Below are 16272 nucleotides of genomic sequence, written 5' to 3' on the forward strand. Positions count from 1 at the left end.
TATTTACTTTGCCTTTATTTTACTTTGCATCTTTATCATAAAAATACCGAAAATATTATCTTATCATATCTATCAGATCTCACTCTCGTAAGTGGCCTTATAGGGATTGACAACCCCTATTTGCGTTGGTTGCGAGGATTTATTTGTTTTGTGCAGGTACGAGGGACTCGCGCGTAGCCTCCTACTGGATTTATACCTTGGTTCTCAAAAACTGAGGAAAATACTTACACTACTTTGCCGCATCATCCCTTCCTCTTCAGGGAAAACCAACGCAGTGCTCAAGAGGTAGCAATGTTATATGCACGAGTAGAACAAAAAGGAGTTGTGGGCGTGGGTATATACATATTGCTTGACATCACTAGTTGATTCTTGATTCAGCGGTATTGTTAGATGAAGCGGCTCAGACCGACATTACGCGTACGCTTACGCGAGACTGGTTCTACCGATGTGCTTCGCACACAGGTGGCTAGTGGGTGTCTGTTTCTCCAACTTTAGTTGAATCAGATTCAATGAACATGGTTCTTTCTGAAGATCAAAAAGCAATCACTATACCGCATTGTGGTTTTTTGATGCATAGGTAAGAACGGTTCTTGCTCAGCCCGTAGCAGCCACGTAAAACTTGCAACAACAAAGTAGAGGACGTCTAAGTTGTTTTTGCAGGGCATGTTATGATGTGATATGGTCAATACATGATGCTAAATTTTATTGTATGAGATGATCATGTTTTGTAACAGAGTTATCGGCAACTGGCAGGAGCCGTATGGTTGTCGCTTTATTGTATGCAATGCAATCACCCTGTAATTGCTTTACTTTATCAGTAAGCTGTAGCGATAGTCATAAAAGCAATAGTTGGCGAGACGACAACGATGCTACGATGGAGATCAAGGTGTCGCGCCGAGGACGATGGTGATCATGACGGTGCTTTGGAGATGGAGATCAAAGGCACAAGATGATGATGGCCATATCATATCACTTATATTGATTGCATGTGATGTTTATCCTTTATGCATCTTATTCTGCTTGATTGACGGTAGCATTATAAGATGACCTCTCACTAAATTTCAAGGTACATCTGTTCTCCCTGAGTATGCATCGTTGCCAAAGTTCATCGTGCTGAGACACCACGTGATGATCGGGTGTGATAAGCTCTACGTTCACATACAATAGGTGCAAGCCAGTTTTGCCCACGTAGAAATACTCGGGTTAAACTTGACGAGCCTAGCATATGCAGATATGGCCTCGGAACACTGAGACCGAAAGGTCGAGCGTGAATCATATGGTAGATATGATCAACATAGTGATGTTCACCATTGAAAACTACTCCATTTCACGTGATGATCGGTCATGGTTTAGTTGATTTGGATCATGTGTTCACTTAGATGATTAGAGGGATGTCTATCTAAGTGGGAGTTCTTAAATATGATTAATTGAACTTTAATTTATCATGAACTTAGTACCAGATAGTATTTTGCTTGTCTATGTTGTTGTAGATAGATGGCCCGTGTTGTTGTTCCGTTGAATTTTAATGTGTTCCTAGAGAAAGCAAAGTTGAAAGATGATGGTAGCACTTGCACGGACTGGGTCCGTAACTTGAGGATTATCGTCATTGCTGCATAGAAGAATTACGTCCTAGAAGTACTGCTAGGTGCCAAACCCGCTGCAGGAGCAACGCCAGATGTTATGAACGTCTGGTAGAGCAAAGCTGATGACTACTCGATAGTTCAGTGTGCCATGCTTTACGGCTTAGAACCGGGACTTCGATGACGTTTCGAACGTCATGGAGCATATGAGATGTTCCAGGAGTTGAAGTTAATATTTCAAGAAAATGCCCAGATTGAGAGATATGAAGTCTCCAATAAGTTCTACAGCTTCAAGATGGAGGAGAATAGTTCTGTTAGTGAACATATACTCAGAATGTCTTGGTACCATAACCACTTGACTCAACTGGGAGTTAATCTTCATGTTGATAGTGTCATTGACAGAGTTCTTCAATCACTGCCATCAAGCTACAAAAGCTTCATGATGAACTATAATATGCAAGGGATGGATAAGATGATTCCCGAACTCTTCGCAATGCTAAAGGCTATGGAGGAAGTAATCAAGAAGGAGCATCAAGTGTTGATGGTCAACAAGACCACTAGTTTCAAGAAAAAGGGTAAAGGGAAGAAGAAAGGGAACTTCAAGAAGAACGGCAAACAAGTTGCTGCTCAAGAGAAGAAACCCAAGTCTGGACCTAAGCCTGAGACTGAGTGCTTCTACTGCAAAGGGATTGGTCACTGGAAGTGGAACTGCCCCAAGTATTTGGCGGATAAGAAGGATAGCAAGGTGAACAAAGGTATATGTGATATACATGTTATTGATGTGTACCTTACTAAAGCTCGTAGTAGCACCTGGGTATTTGATACTGGTTCTGTTGCTAATATTTGCAACTCAAAACAGGGACTACGGATTAAGCGGAGATTGGCTAAGGACGATGTGACGATGCGCGTGGGAAATGGTTCCAAAGTAGATGTGATCATCGTCGGCACGCTACCTCTACATCTACCTTCGGGATTAGTTTTAGACCTGAATAATTGTTATTTGGTGCCAGCGTGGAGCATGAACATTATATCTGGATCTTGTTTGATGCGAGACGGTTATTCATTTAAATCAGAGAATAATGGTTGTTCTATTTATATGAGTAATATCTTTTATGGTCATGCACCCTTGAAGAGTGGTCTATTTTTAATGAATCTTAATAGTAGTGATACGCATATTCATAATGTTGAAGCCAAAAGATGCAGAGTTGATAATGATAGTGCAACTTATTTGTGGCACTGCCATTTAGGTCATATTGGTGTAAAACGCATGAAGAAACTCCATTCTGATGGACTTTTGGAATCACTTGATTATGAATCACTTAGTACTTGCGAACCATGCCTCATGGGCAAGATGACTAAAACGCCGTTCTCCGGAACTATGGAGCGAGCAACAGATTTGTTGGAAATCATACATACTGATGTATGTGGTTCGATGAATGTTGAGGCTCGCAGCGGGTATCGTTATTTTCTCACCTTCCCAGATGACTTGAGCAGATATGGGTATATCTACTTGATGAAACATAAGTCTGAAACATTTGAAAAGTTCAAAGAATTTCAGAGTGAAGTGGAAAATCATCGTAACTAGAAAATAAAGTTCTACGATCTGATCGTGGAGGAGAATATTTGAGTTACGAGTTTGGTCTTCATTTCAAACAATGCGGAATAGTTTCGCAACTCATGCCACCTGGAACACCACAGCGTAATGGTGTGTCCGAACATCGTAATCATACTTTACTAGATATGGTGCGATCTATGATGTCTCTTACTGATTTACCGCTATCATTTTGGGGTTATGCTTTAGAGACGGCTGCATTCACGTTAAATAGGGCACCATCTAAATCCGTTGAGACGACACCTTATGAACTGTGGTTTGGCAAGAAACCAAAGTTGTCGTTTCTTAAAGTTTGGGGCTGCGATACTTATGTGAAAAAGCTTCAACCTGATAAGCTCGAACCCAAATCGGAGAAATGTGTCTTCATAGGATACCCAAAGGAGATTGTTGGGTACACCTTCTATCATAGATCCGAAGGCAAGACATTTGTTGCTAAGAATGGATCCTTTCTAGAGAGGGAGTTTCTCTCGAAAGAAGTGAGTGGGAGGAAAGTAGAACTTGATGAGGTAACTATACCTGCTCCCTTATTGGAAAGTAGTCCATCACAGAAACCGGTTCCTGTGACACCTACACCAATTAGTGAGGAAGCTAATGATGATGATCATGAAACTTCAGATCAAGTTACTACCGAACCTCATAGGTTAACCAGAGTAATATCTGCACCAGAGTGGTACGGTAATCCTGTTCTGTAGGTCATGTTACTTGACCACGACGAAGCTACGAACTATGAGGAAGAGATGATGAGCCCATATTCCACAAAATGGCTTGAGGCCATGAAATCTGAGATGGGATCCATGTATGAGAGCAAAGTGTGGACTTTGGTTGACTTGCCCGATGATCGGCAAGCCATCGAGAATAAATTGATCTTCAAGAAGAAGACTGACGCTGATGGTAAAGTTACTGTCTACAAAGCTTGACTTGTTGCGAAAGGTTTTCGACAAGTTCAAGGAGTTGACTACGATAAGACCTTCTCACCCGTAGCGATGCTTAAGTCCGTCCGAATCATGTTAGCAATTGCCGCATTTTATGATTATGAAATTTGGCAAATGGATGTGAAGACTGCATCCCTGAATGGATTTCTGGAAGAAGAGTTGTATATGATGCAACCTGAAGGTTTTATCGATCCAAAGGGTGCTAACAAAGTGTGCAAGCTGCAGCGATCCTTTTATGGACTGATGCAAGCCTCTCGGAGTTGGAATAAATGTTTTGATAGTGTGATCAAATCATATGGTTTTATACATACTTTTGGAGAAGCCTGTATTTACAAGAAAGTGAGTGGGAGCTCCGTAGCATTTCTAATATTATATGTGGATGACATATTGTTGATTGGAAATGATATAGAATTTCTGGATAGCATAAAAGGATACTTGAATAAGAGTTTTTCAATGGAAGACCTCGGTGAAGCTGCTTATATATTGGGCATCAAGATCTATAGAGATAGATCAAGACGCTTAATTGGACTTTCACAAAGCACATACCTTGATAAAGTTTTGAAAATGTTCAAAATGGATCAAGCTAAGAAAGGGTTCTTGCCTGTGTTACAAGCTGTGAAGTTGAGTAAGACTCAACGCCCGACCACTGCAGAAGATAGAGAGAAAATGAAACGTGTTCCCTATGCTTCAGCCATAGGCTCTATCATGTATGCAATGTTGTGTACCAGACCTGATGTGTGCCTTGCTATTAGTTTAGCAGGGAAGTACCGAAGTAATCCAGGAGTGGATCACTGGACAGCTGTCAAGAACATCCTGAAATACCTGAAAAGGACTAAGGATATGTTTCTCGTTTATGGAGGTGACAAAGAGCTCGTCGTAAATGGTTCCGTCAATGCAAGCTTTGACACTGATCCGGACGATTCTAAATCGCAAAATAGATACGTGTTTATATTAAACGGTGGAGCTGTCAGTTGGAGCAGTTCTAAACAAAGCGTCGTGGCGGGATCTACGTGTGAAGCGGAGTACATAGCTGCTTCGGAAGCAGCAAATAAAGGAGTCTGGATGAAGGAGTTCATATCCAATCTAGGTGTCATACCTAGTGCATCGGGTCCAATGAAAATCTTTTGTGACAATACTGGTGCAATTGTTTGGGCAAAGGAATCCAGATTTCACAAGAGAACCATACACATCAAGAGATGCTTCAATTCCATCCGCCATCAAGTCCAGGTGGGAGACATAGAGATTTGCAAGATACATACAGATCTGAATGTTGCAGACCCATTGACTAAGCCTCTCTCACGAGCAAAACATGATTAGCACCAACGCTCCATGGGTGTTAGAATCATTACTGTGTAATATAGATTATTGACTCTAGTGCAAGTGGGGGACTGAAGGAAATATGCCCTAGAGGCAATAATAAAGTTATTATTTATTTCGTTATTTCATGATAAATTTTTCTTATTCATGCTAGAATTGTATTAACCGGAAACATAATACATGTGTGACTAAATAGACAAACAGAGTGTCACTAGTATCCCTCTACTTGACTAGCTCATTAATCAAAGATGGTTATGTTTCCTAACCATAGACATGAATTGTCATTTGATAAACGGGATCACATCATTAGGAGAATGATGTGATTGACTTGACCCATTCCGTTAGCTTAGCACTTGATCGTTTTAATTTACTGCTATTGCTTTCTTCATGACTTATACATGTTCCTATGAGTATGAGATTATGCAACTCCCGATTACCGGAGGAACACTTTGTGTGCTACCAAACATCACAACATAACTGGGTGATTATAAAGGAGCTCTATAGGTGTCTCCGATGGTACTTGTTGAGTTGGCATAGATCAAGATTAGGATTTGTCACTCTGGTTGTCGGAGAGGTAGCTCTGGGCCCTCTCGGTAATGCACATAATTGTAAGACTTGCAAGCAATGCAACTAATGAGTTAGTTGCGGGATGATGCATTACGTAAATGTGTAAAGAGACTTGCTGGTAACGAGATTGAACTAGGTATTGAGATACCGACGATCGAATCTCGGGCAAGTAACATACCGATGACAAAGGGAACAACTTATGTTGTTATGCGGTTTGACCGATAAAGATCTTTGTAGAATATGTAGGAGCCAATATGAACATCCAGGTTCCGCTATTGGTTATTGACCGGAGACCTGTCTGGGTCATGTCTACATAGTTCTTGAACTCGTAGGGTCCGCACGCTTAACGTTCGGTGACGATCGGTATTATGAGTTTATGTGATTTGATGTACCGAAGGTAGTTCAGAGTCCCGGATGAGATCGGGGACATGACAAGGAGTCTCGAAATGGTCGAGACGTAAGGATCGATATATTGGACGACTATATTCGGACATCGGAAAGGTTCCGAGTGATTCGGGTATTTTTCGGAGTACCGGGGAGTTACGGGAATACGGGGAAGAAATATTGGGCCTCATGGGCCAAGTGGTGGAAGAGAGGAGGCATGGCGCGCGGCCCCCCTAGCCCAAACTGAATTGGACTAGGGGGGCGTGCCCCCTTTCCTCCTTTCCTCCCTCTCCTTCCTTCTTCCTCTCCTCCTTGCTTTCCCCCTCCTAGTAGGAGTAGGAAAGGGGTGTCCTACTCCTACTAGGAGGAGGACCCCTTCTCCTGGCGTGCCCTGCAAGGGCCGGCCGGCCTCTCCTTGCTCCTTTATATACGGGGGCAGGGGCACCCTAGGACACACAAGTTGATTGTTCCAAGCCGTGTGTGGTGCCCCCCTCCACCATAATCCACCTCGATCATATCGTAGCGGTGCTTAGGCGAAGCCCTGCGTCGGTAGCAACATCATCACCGTCATCACGCCGTCGTGCTGACGGAACTCTCCCGTCAAGCTCTGTTAGGTCGGAGTTGATGGGACGTCATCGATCTGAACGTGTGCTGAACTCAGAGGTGCCGTGCGTTCGGTACTTGGATTGGTTGGATCGTGAAGACGTACGACTACATCAATCGCGTTCTGATAATGCTTCCACTTACGGTCTACGAGGGTACGTGGACGATACTCTTCCCTCTCGTTGCTATGCATCACCATGATCTTGCGTGTGCGTAGGAATTTTTTTGAAATTACTGCGTTCCCCAACAAAATGGAGGGAGAGAGGTAGGGGGAACCTTGTCTTTGGGACGCGCTTGTCTCAAATGAGGGGAAGGTTACCAACTTATCCCCGTTTAAAATTTCAGACATCACAGGAGTATTCTGCTGCTGGGGATAGGACGGTAGTCTCCCATACACCGAATATTTGCCGATGGAGATTTCGGCCGAGGAGAGTTTGTGGCACCCACCATGTATGAATCCGGGTGAGAGGCGATTTCGGCCGAGGAGACACTGTGTTTTGGCGCCCACCATGTATGAATCCGGGTGGGAGGCGGTTATGTCACGTTTGAGTGAAATTACAAACCTGCCCCTATTAAGACCTATTGAAATCGAGGCGACATGTGTTGCATGTCAGGGACATGCAGTAATTTCCATCTCCCATATTTTGGTTTCGGGCGGTTACTGCGAGTTTGGCCACTTCATTCAAATTTTTGAGAAAAAGCTTGCACGTTTACCGTGCCAACTCAATTCCATTCCATTTTGTGTTCTTTTTTCGGGCAGGATCCATTTTCGATTCGAATAAAATTCTATATACATAATTTCTTATATGTACTTTCAAAATCACAACAAAGAATTCTGCTCCTTTATATATATAATATGATTTACAAATACAATGATCTCAAAATCATCAGGTTGAATTCAAATTTTTTAAACCAAATTATGTTCTACTCAAATGTATGGATCAGTAATATCTAGATATTAAATAACATAGATGGGCACGAATTCTTATGAGTGTGCATGTTTGATAGATCAATTTTGGTTCGAGTATGAATTACATGTATCATCATCTTGAATTCAAATATTTGAATTCCTTTTATGTTGACATTTTCTATAAACGCAACTAAATATTTGAATCTCCTTTCACGCCCATCTCTCTCGCGTGCTCCTTCATGTAGCTATCACTCTCTTTTCTCCAGCTCACCCGCATGCTCACTTCATGTTTCTCCTATTTTTGCAAACATGGTCTCTCGACGTCTCCCTTGAGAAGTGTCACACTCTCCCTATCATTATACATTACACGGATTTCATTATCTCTTGTGTCTCTATTGTTCTCTCGTATCACTAGGTACCTAGGCTTTCTTTTTCACCGCCACACACACACACTCTCACTCATCTTTCACTTTGTCTTTCTCTCTAGGGTTCTCTCACGCACCCTATATGTTTCTAGATATGATTCCTACCACTAAAATTACTCTCTCCCGCACACACAACGTTTGTTGGGGTCTCCTTTTCATCTTCATCTCAGTTATAAAACTGACATTATTCATTTGTTTACCGATTAGACAAATGCTCCCCCCTTCTCTCTCTCACACACACACATACAACTCCTGCTCCCACCCCATCCCGACTACCGTCTCTCTCTCACACACACACACACAAAACTCTCGCTTTTGCACTCCAACTCGTATTTCTCTCACAAACATTAATCGACTAGCCTCTAGATAGGTTTATAAATCCACACACTCTTTCTTCCACTATCTCATACATGTCTCTCTCGCGCTCCTTGTATCTATGTAGATTTTCCATCCCTTCTTGAGACATGCCCTCTCGATGTGCACACACACACACTATCACCTCATTTTATGGTGATACCTCTCACACACACACACTCTTTGTGTCTTTGTCACACATGCACTCTGTTGGGAACGTATAGTATTTCAAAAAAATTACCTACGATCACCCAAGATCTATCTAGGAGAAGCATCGCAACGAGAGGGGAGAGTGTGTCCACATCTCGACCGAAAGCGGAAGAGTTTAGTAACACGGTTGATGTAGTCGAACGTCTTCGCGATCCAACCGATCAAGTATCGAACGCACGGCACCTCCGCGATCTGCACACGTTCAGCTCGGTGACGTCCCCCGAACTCTAGATCCAGCTGAGGCCGAGGGAGAGTTTCGTCAGCACGACGGCGTGGTAACGATGATGATGAAGTTACCGACGCAGGGCTTCGCCTAAGCACTACGGCAATATTACCGAGGTGGAAATGTGTGGAGGGGGGCACCGCACACGGCTAAGAAATCAACTTGTGTGTCTATGGGGTGCCCCTCCCCCGTATATAAAGGAGTGGAGGAGGGGGTCGGCCGGCCTCATGGGGTGCGCCCCAAGGGGGGAATCCTACTGCTACTAGGAGTAGGTTCCCCCCTTTCCTAGCCCAACTAGGAGGGGAAGGAAAGGGAAGAGGGAGAGAAGGAAAGGGGGCCCGGCCCCCTTCCCAATTCGGATTGGGCTTGGGGGGCGTGCCCCTCCACTTGGCCGCCTCCTCCTCTCTTCCACTAAAGCCCATGAAGGCCCATTAACCCCCCCCCCCCCGGGGGGGGGGTTCCGGTAACCCCCTGGTACTTCGGAAAATGCCCGAACCTATTCGAAACATTTCTGGTGTCCAAACAAAACCTTCCAATATATCAATCTTCATGTCTCGACCATTTCGAGACTCCTCATCATGTCCGTGATCATATCCGGGACTCTGAACAACCTTTGGTACATCAAATCACATGACTCACCATACATATGGTCATCGAACGTTAAGCATGCGGACCCTACGGGTTCGAGAACTATGTAGACATGACCGAGACTCATCTCCGGTCAATAACCAATAGCGGAACCTAGATGCTCATATTGGTTCGTACATATTCTACGAAGATCTTTATCGGTCAAACCGCATAACAACATACGTTGTTCCCTTTGTCATCGGTATGTTACTTTCCCAAGATTCGATCGTCGGTATCATCATACCTATTTCAATCTTGTTACCGGCAAGTCTCTTTACTCGTTTCATAATGCATCATCCCGCGACTAACTCATTGGTTACATTGCTTGCAAGGCTTATAGTGATGTGCATTACCGAGAGGGCCCGGAGATACCTCTCCGACAATCGGAGTGACAAATCCTAATCTCGACCTATGCCAACTCAACAAACACCATCGGAGACACCTGTAGATCATCTTTATAATCACCCAGTTACGTTGTGACATTTGAAAGCACACTAAGTGTTCCTCCAATATTTGGGAGTTGCATAATCCCATAGTCATAGGAACATGTATAAGTCATGAAGAAAGCAATAGCAATAAACTAAACGACCATAGTGCTAAACTAACGGATGGGTCATGTCAATCACATCATTCTCTAATGATGTGATCCCGTTCATCAAATGACAACTCATGTCTATGGCTAGGAAACTTAACAATCTTTGATTAACGAGCTAGTCAAGTAGAGGCATACTGGTGACACTTTGTTTGTCTATGTATTCACACATGTACTAAGTTTCCGGTTAATACAATTCTAGCATGAATAATAAACATTTATCATGATATAAGGAAATATAAATTACAACTTTATTATCGCCTCTAGGGCATATTTCCTTCAGTCTCCCACTTGCACTAGAGTCAATAATCTAGATTACATTGTAATGATTCTAACACCCATGGAGTCTTGGTGATGATCATGTTTTTCTCGTGAGAGAGGCTTAGTTAACGGGTCTGCAACATTCATATATGTATTTCATCTTGCAAATCTGTATGTCTCCCTCCTTGACTTGATCGCGGATGGAATTGAAGCATCTCTTAATGTGCTTGGTTCTCTTGTGAAATCTGGATTCCTTTGCCAAGGCAATTGCACCAATATTGTCACAAAAGATTTTCATTGGACCCGATGCACTAGGTATGACACCTAGATCAGATACGAACTCCTTCATCCAGACTCCTTCATTTGCTGCTTCCGAAGCAGCTATGTACTCCGCTTCACACGTAGATCCCGCCATGACACTCTGCTTGGAACTACACCAACTGATAGCTCCAGCATTCAATATAAATATGTATCCGGTTTGTGACTTAGAGTCATCCGGATCATCGATGTAACTATTTACGACGAGCTCTTTGTCACCTCCATAAACGAGAAACATATCCTTAGTCCTTTTCAGGTATTTCAGGATATTCTTGACCGCTGTCCAGTGATCCACTCCTGGATTACTTTGGTGCCTCCCTGCTAAACTAATAGCAAGGCACACATCAGGTCTGGTACATAGCATTGTATACATGATAGAACCTATGGTTGAAGCATAGGTGAGGGAGTCCTGGATTAGGGGGTCTCTGGACAGCCGGACTATATCCTTTGGCCGGACTGTTGGACTATGAAGATACCAGATTGAAGACTTCGTCCCGTGTCTGGATGGGACTCTACTTGGCGTGGAAGGCAAGCTAGGCAATACGGATATGTATATCTCCTCCTTTGTAACCGACTTTGTGTAACCCTGGCCCCCTCCGGTGTCTATATAAACCGGAGGGTTTTAGTCCGAAGGACAACATACAATCATACCATAGGCTAGCTTCTAGGGTTTAGCCTCTCCGATCTCGTGGTAGATCAACTCTTGTAATACTCATATCGATAAATCAAGCAGGACGTAGGGTTTTACCTCCATCAACAGGGCCCGAACCTGGGTAAAACATCGTGTCCCCTGCCTCCTGTTACCATCCGCCTTAGACGCACAGTTCGGGACCCCCTACCCAAGATCCGCCGGTTTTGACACTGACATTGGTGCTTTCATTGAGAGTTCCTCTGTGTCGTCGCCGTTAGGCTGGATGGCTCCTACGATCATTGATAGAGATGCGGTCCAGGGTGAGACTTTTCTCCCCGGACAGATCTTTGTGTTCGGCGGGTTCGCACTGTGGGCCAACTCGCTTGGCCATCTGGAGCAGATCGAAAGTTATGCCCCTGGTCACCAGGTCAGGTTTGGAAGCTTAAACTACACGGCCGATATCCGCGGAGACTTGATTTTTGACGGATTCGAGCCTCTGCCAAGTGCGCTGCACGGTCTCGATGAGCATGATTTAGCTCTGCCGTCGGACAGTGCTCAGAATATCGCACGGGCGACTGCTCCGACCCTCAATTCGGAGGCAATCGCGCCATCCATGGACGGGTGGATAGACCCCGCCATGGAGGTCGTACTCTCAGCGGCGATCGAGCCCAGGATCGACCTTACCCTTCACAAGAGCCGTGATGCCGAACTCCCGGATTCTTCCCCGGCCATGGACTCCGAACCGCCTGCGCATGTGCCTATTGAATATGATTGGGCGCCGATCATGGAGTTTACCTCCGAGAATATTTTTCAGCACTGGCCCTTCGGCGACATACTGAACTCGTTAAGGTCTCTCTCCTTGTCAGGAGAATCCTGGCCGAACAACGTCCGGCGGGATTGGGATGCGGATGATGAAGAAATTCGCCGCCCACCCACCACCCACTTAGTAGCCACTGTCGATGACTTAACCGACATGCTCGACTTCGACTCCGAAGACATCGACGGTATGGACGACGATGCTGGAGGCAAAGAGGAACCACTGCCCACAGGGCACTGGACAGCCACCTCATCATATGACATATACATGGTGGACACACCCAAAGAAGGCAATGGCAATGGGAAAGCGGAGGATGACCCCTCCAAGAAGCAACCCAAGCGCCGACGTGAGCGGCGCCGCTCTAAGTCCCGCCAAGGAAAAAGTGGTGATACCGGCACCGGAGATAATAGCACTCCGGACAGTGCCGAAGACGACAACAATCCCCTTCAGCAAGATTTAGAGCAGGAGGATGGAGAAGCCAGCCCTCGTGAGAGAGCGGTAGATGGAGAGGCGGAGGTTGATAATTACATGCCTCCCTCCGAAGACGAGGCAAGCCTCGATGATGACGAATTCGTCGTGCCTGAGGATCCCGTCGAACAAGAGCGCTTCAAGTGCCGGCTTATAGCCACGGAAAATAGCCTTAAGAAAAAGCAGCAGCAGCTTCAAGCTGATCAAGATTTACTAGCTGACAGATGGACTGAAGTCCTGGCGGCCGAGGAATATAAACTCGAACGCCCCTCCAAGAGTTACCCAAAGTGCAGGTTGCTACCCCGACTGGAGGAGGAAGCACCAAAACATACATCCCTGGCATATGACGCGGCTGATCGGCCACCTCGTGGCCACGACAGAGAGGCATTCCAGCCAAAAGCTCAGCCCGCACCCCGACGCCATTCAAATAAAAAGGCATGGGGAAATACGCCAGACCTGCGAGACGCATTGGAGGACAAAGCAAAACATGCAAGATCGATCTACGGATCACGAGGGCGCGCCACTATGCGAGACGACAATCGTCACGCCGGATACAGTAAAAGTAAGTCCGGCCGGGCCGAACACAGCGGGCAAGACCCATTTGAGCTGCGTCGCGATATAGCCCAGTACAGAGGCGCCGCACACCCTTATGCTTCACAGACGAAGTAATGGACCATCAAATCCCAGAGGGTTTCAAACCTGTAAATATAGAATCATACGACGGCACAACAGATCCCGCGGTACGGATCGAGGATTTCCTCCTGCACATCCACATGGCCCGCGGTGATGACCTACACGCCATCAAATACCTCCCACTCAAACTCAACGGACCAGCTCGGCATTGGCTCAACAGCTTGCCAGCAGAGTCCATTTGCTGTTGGGAAGATCTGGAAGCCGCATTCCTCGACAACTTTCAGGGCACTTATGTGCGACCACCAGATGCCGATGACTTGAGCCACATAATTCAACAGCCAGAGGAATCGGCCAGGCAATTCTGGACACGGTTACTAACAAAGAAAAATCAAATCGTCGACTGTCCGGATGCAAAGGCCCTAGCAGCTTTTAAGCACAACATCCGCGATGAATGGCTTGCCCGACACCTTGGCCAGGAAAAGCCGAAATCTATGGCAGCCCTCACGACACACATGACCCGCTTTTGTGCAAGGGAAGACAGCTGACTGGCTCGTAGCAATAACATATCAAAGAACCATGGTACTTCGGATACCAAGGACGACAATGGTAGGTCATGTTGCAACAAGCATAAGCGCCGCATTAACAGCGACAACACCGAGGATACGACAGTCAATGCCGGATTCAAAGGCTCTAAACCCGGTCAGCGGAAAAAGCCATTCAAAAGAAGCACTCAGGGCCCGTCCAGTTTAGACCGTATACTCGACCGGTCGTGTCAAATACACGGCACCCCCGACAAGCCAGCCAACCACACCAACAGGGATTGTTGGGTGTTCAAGCAGGCCGGCAAGTTAATTGCCGAAAACAATGATAAGGGGTCACATAGCGATGACGAGGAGGAGCCCCGGCAGCTGAACACCGGAGGACAGAAGAGGTTCCCCCCACAAGTGTGGACGGTGAACATGATATACGCAACCCACATCCCCAAGACGGAGCGGAAGCGTGCGCTCAGGGACGTATATGCGTTGGAGCCAGTCGCCCCAAACTTCAACCCATGGTCCTCCTGTCCGATCACCTTCGATCGCACGGACCACCCCACTAGTATTCGTCATGGCGGATTCGCCGCACTGGTCCTATACCGAATCATCAACGGATTTCACCTCACTCGAGTCCTTATGGATGGCGGCAGCAGCCTGAACCTGCTTTATCAGGACACAGTGCGCAAAATGGGTATAGACCCCTCAAGGATCAAACCCACAAAAACGACCTTTAAAGGCGTCATACCAGGTGTAGAGGCCTATTGCACAGGCTCAGTCACACTAGAAGTGGTCTTCGGATCCCCGGATAACTTCCAAAGCGAGGAGTTAATCTTCGATATAATCCCTACCATGCACTGCTCGGGCAAACCGCATTTGCAAGATTCAATGCGGTACCGCATTATGCATATCTCAAGCTCAAGATGCCAGGACCTCGGGGGGTCATCACAGTCAATGGAAACACAGAGCGCTCTCTCCGCATCGAGGAGCACACTGCGGACCTCGCAGCAGAAGCGCAAAGCAGCCTCTTAAGGCAATCCACTAGTTCGGCGATTAAGGACCCGGCCACCTTCAAGCGCGCCGGGAGTAATCGGCAACAGGACCGCCTGGCACGTTCCGAGCTCGCATAGCAATGCGGCCCCCACCCCAGTCCCAGCCAAACGGCGAAATCCGTGCCACGCGTACATAATTACGCATTAAAGATACCATGGGCACAGGTGGGGAGGGGGGCACGACTATGGCACGCTCCAAGATGCGGTTTAAACCACACCAGGGGCTTCCCCCTTTGTTATTTTTCTCTTTCAGGACTTTAATCTCTGGAAACCCTGTCCGACAGCATGATTGACCGGACACATGATGCAGCAACCAAGGAGGCAGAAAGCTACATCACACCACGGAACTTCCAGGTGGATTACGATAACGAGTGAAATACTTGATTTAATACTATTCCTCAGCTTGTCCTTGGAGGGGACATGTCAAATAGTCCTACTTTTTGCTTATCGCACTACTTGTATCATTTTGCTTTAACGCACCTTTTTGAATAAACAATGCATAGCGCTAAGACTATTATTCCATTCTTCCTTTTTATATATATGTTCATTCATGACATCTAGCACCCGTACACTCTGGTACGGCCAATACGCTAGGGACTTAAGCATACCCCACAATGCGGTGTGAGAAGTCCGAACACTTTTGATAGTGCGGCACCCTAAACTTATAGCATTATATGCATCAGCTCCGAATCATGTCTTGGGTCAATAGTTGGGTTTGCCCAGCTCCCATGTTTTGGTACCTTACGTTCCGCTATATCGGCTAAGGTAGCACTGGGAGAACTACTGCGATTATGCCCCGGTTCTGCTGGGCTAAGCACCTCAGTAGAGAAAGCTAAAACTGACTGTCATGATAAGGCGAGAGACTGGTCGCTGTTCGAGAGGTTTTTGAGTCCCTAAAGACTTATGCCGCTTAGAGCGAGGAGTCGGCTTTGTCCGGCTTAAGGCGTGTATAGCGCCCCAAATTCGGCCTTCCGAATACTAGGGGCTTCGCCAAAATTTAAAATTATAGAATTGTATGGCTAAGTGAGAGTGATAAATCATTATAGTCTGATTGCCTTCTTCGTTGTGCTGAGGACCTCCCTCGAAGGACCAAAAAATGGGAACAAGAGTGCTCAGGTTTATCCCCGAACACCCCAGCACTCGTGGCATGGGGGCAGAAGCCGATGACTAGCCATCTCTCAGATTTCATAAACAGCCGAACAGAAGGTAATATTTTAAATTCA

Source organism: Triticum dicoccoides, chromosome 3A (assembly GCF_002162155.2).
Source record: "Triticum dicoccoides isolate Atlit2015 ecotype Zavitan chromosome 3A, WEW_v2.0, whole genome shotgun sequence".
NCBI classification, from domain to species: domain Eukaryota; kingdom Viridiplantae; phylum Streptophyta; class Magnoliopsida; order Poales; family Poaceae; genus Triticum; species Triticum dicoccoides.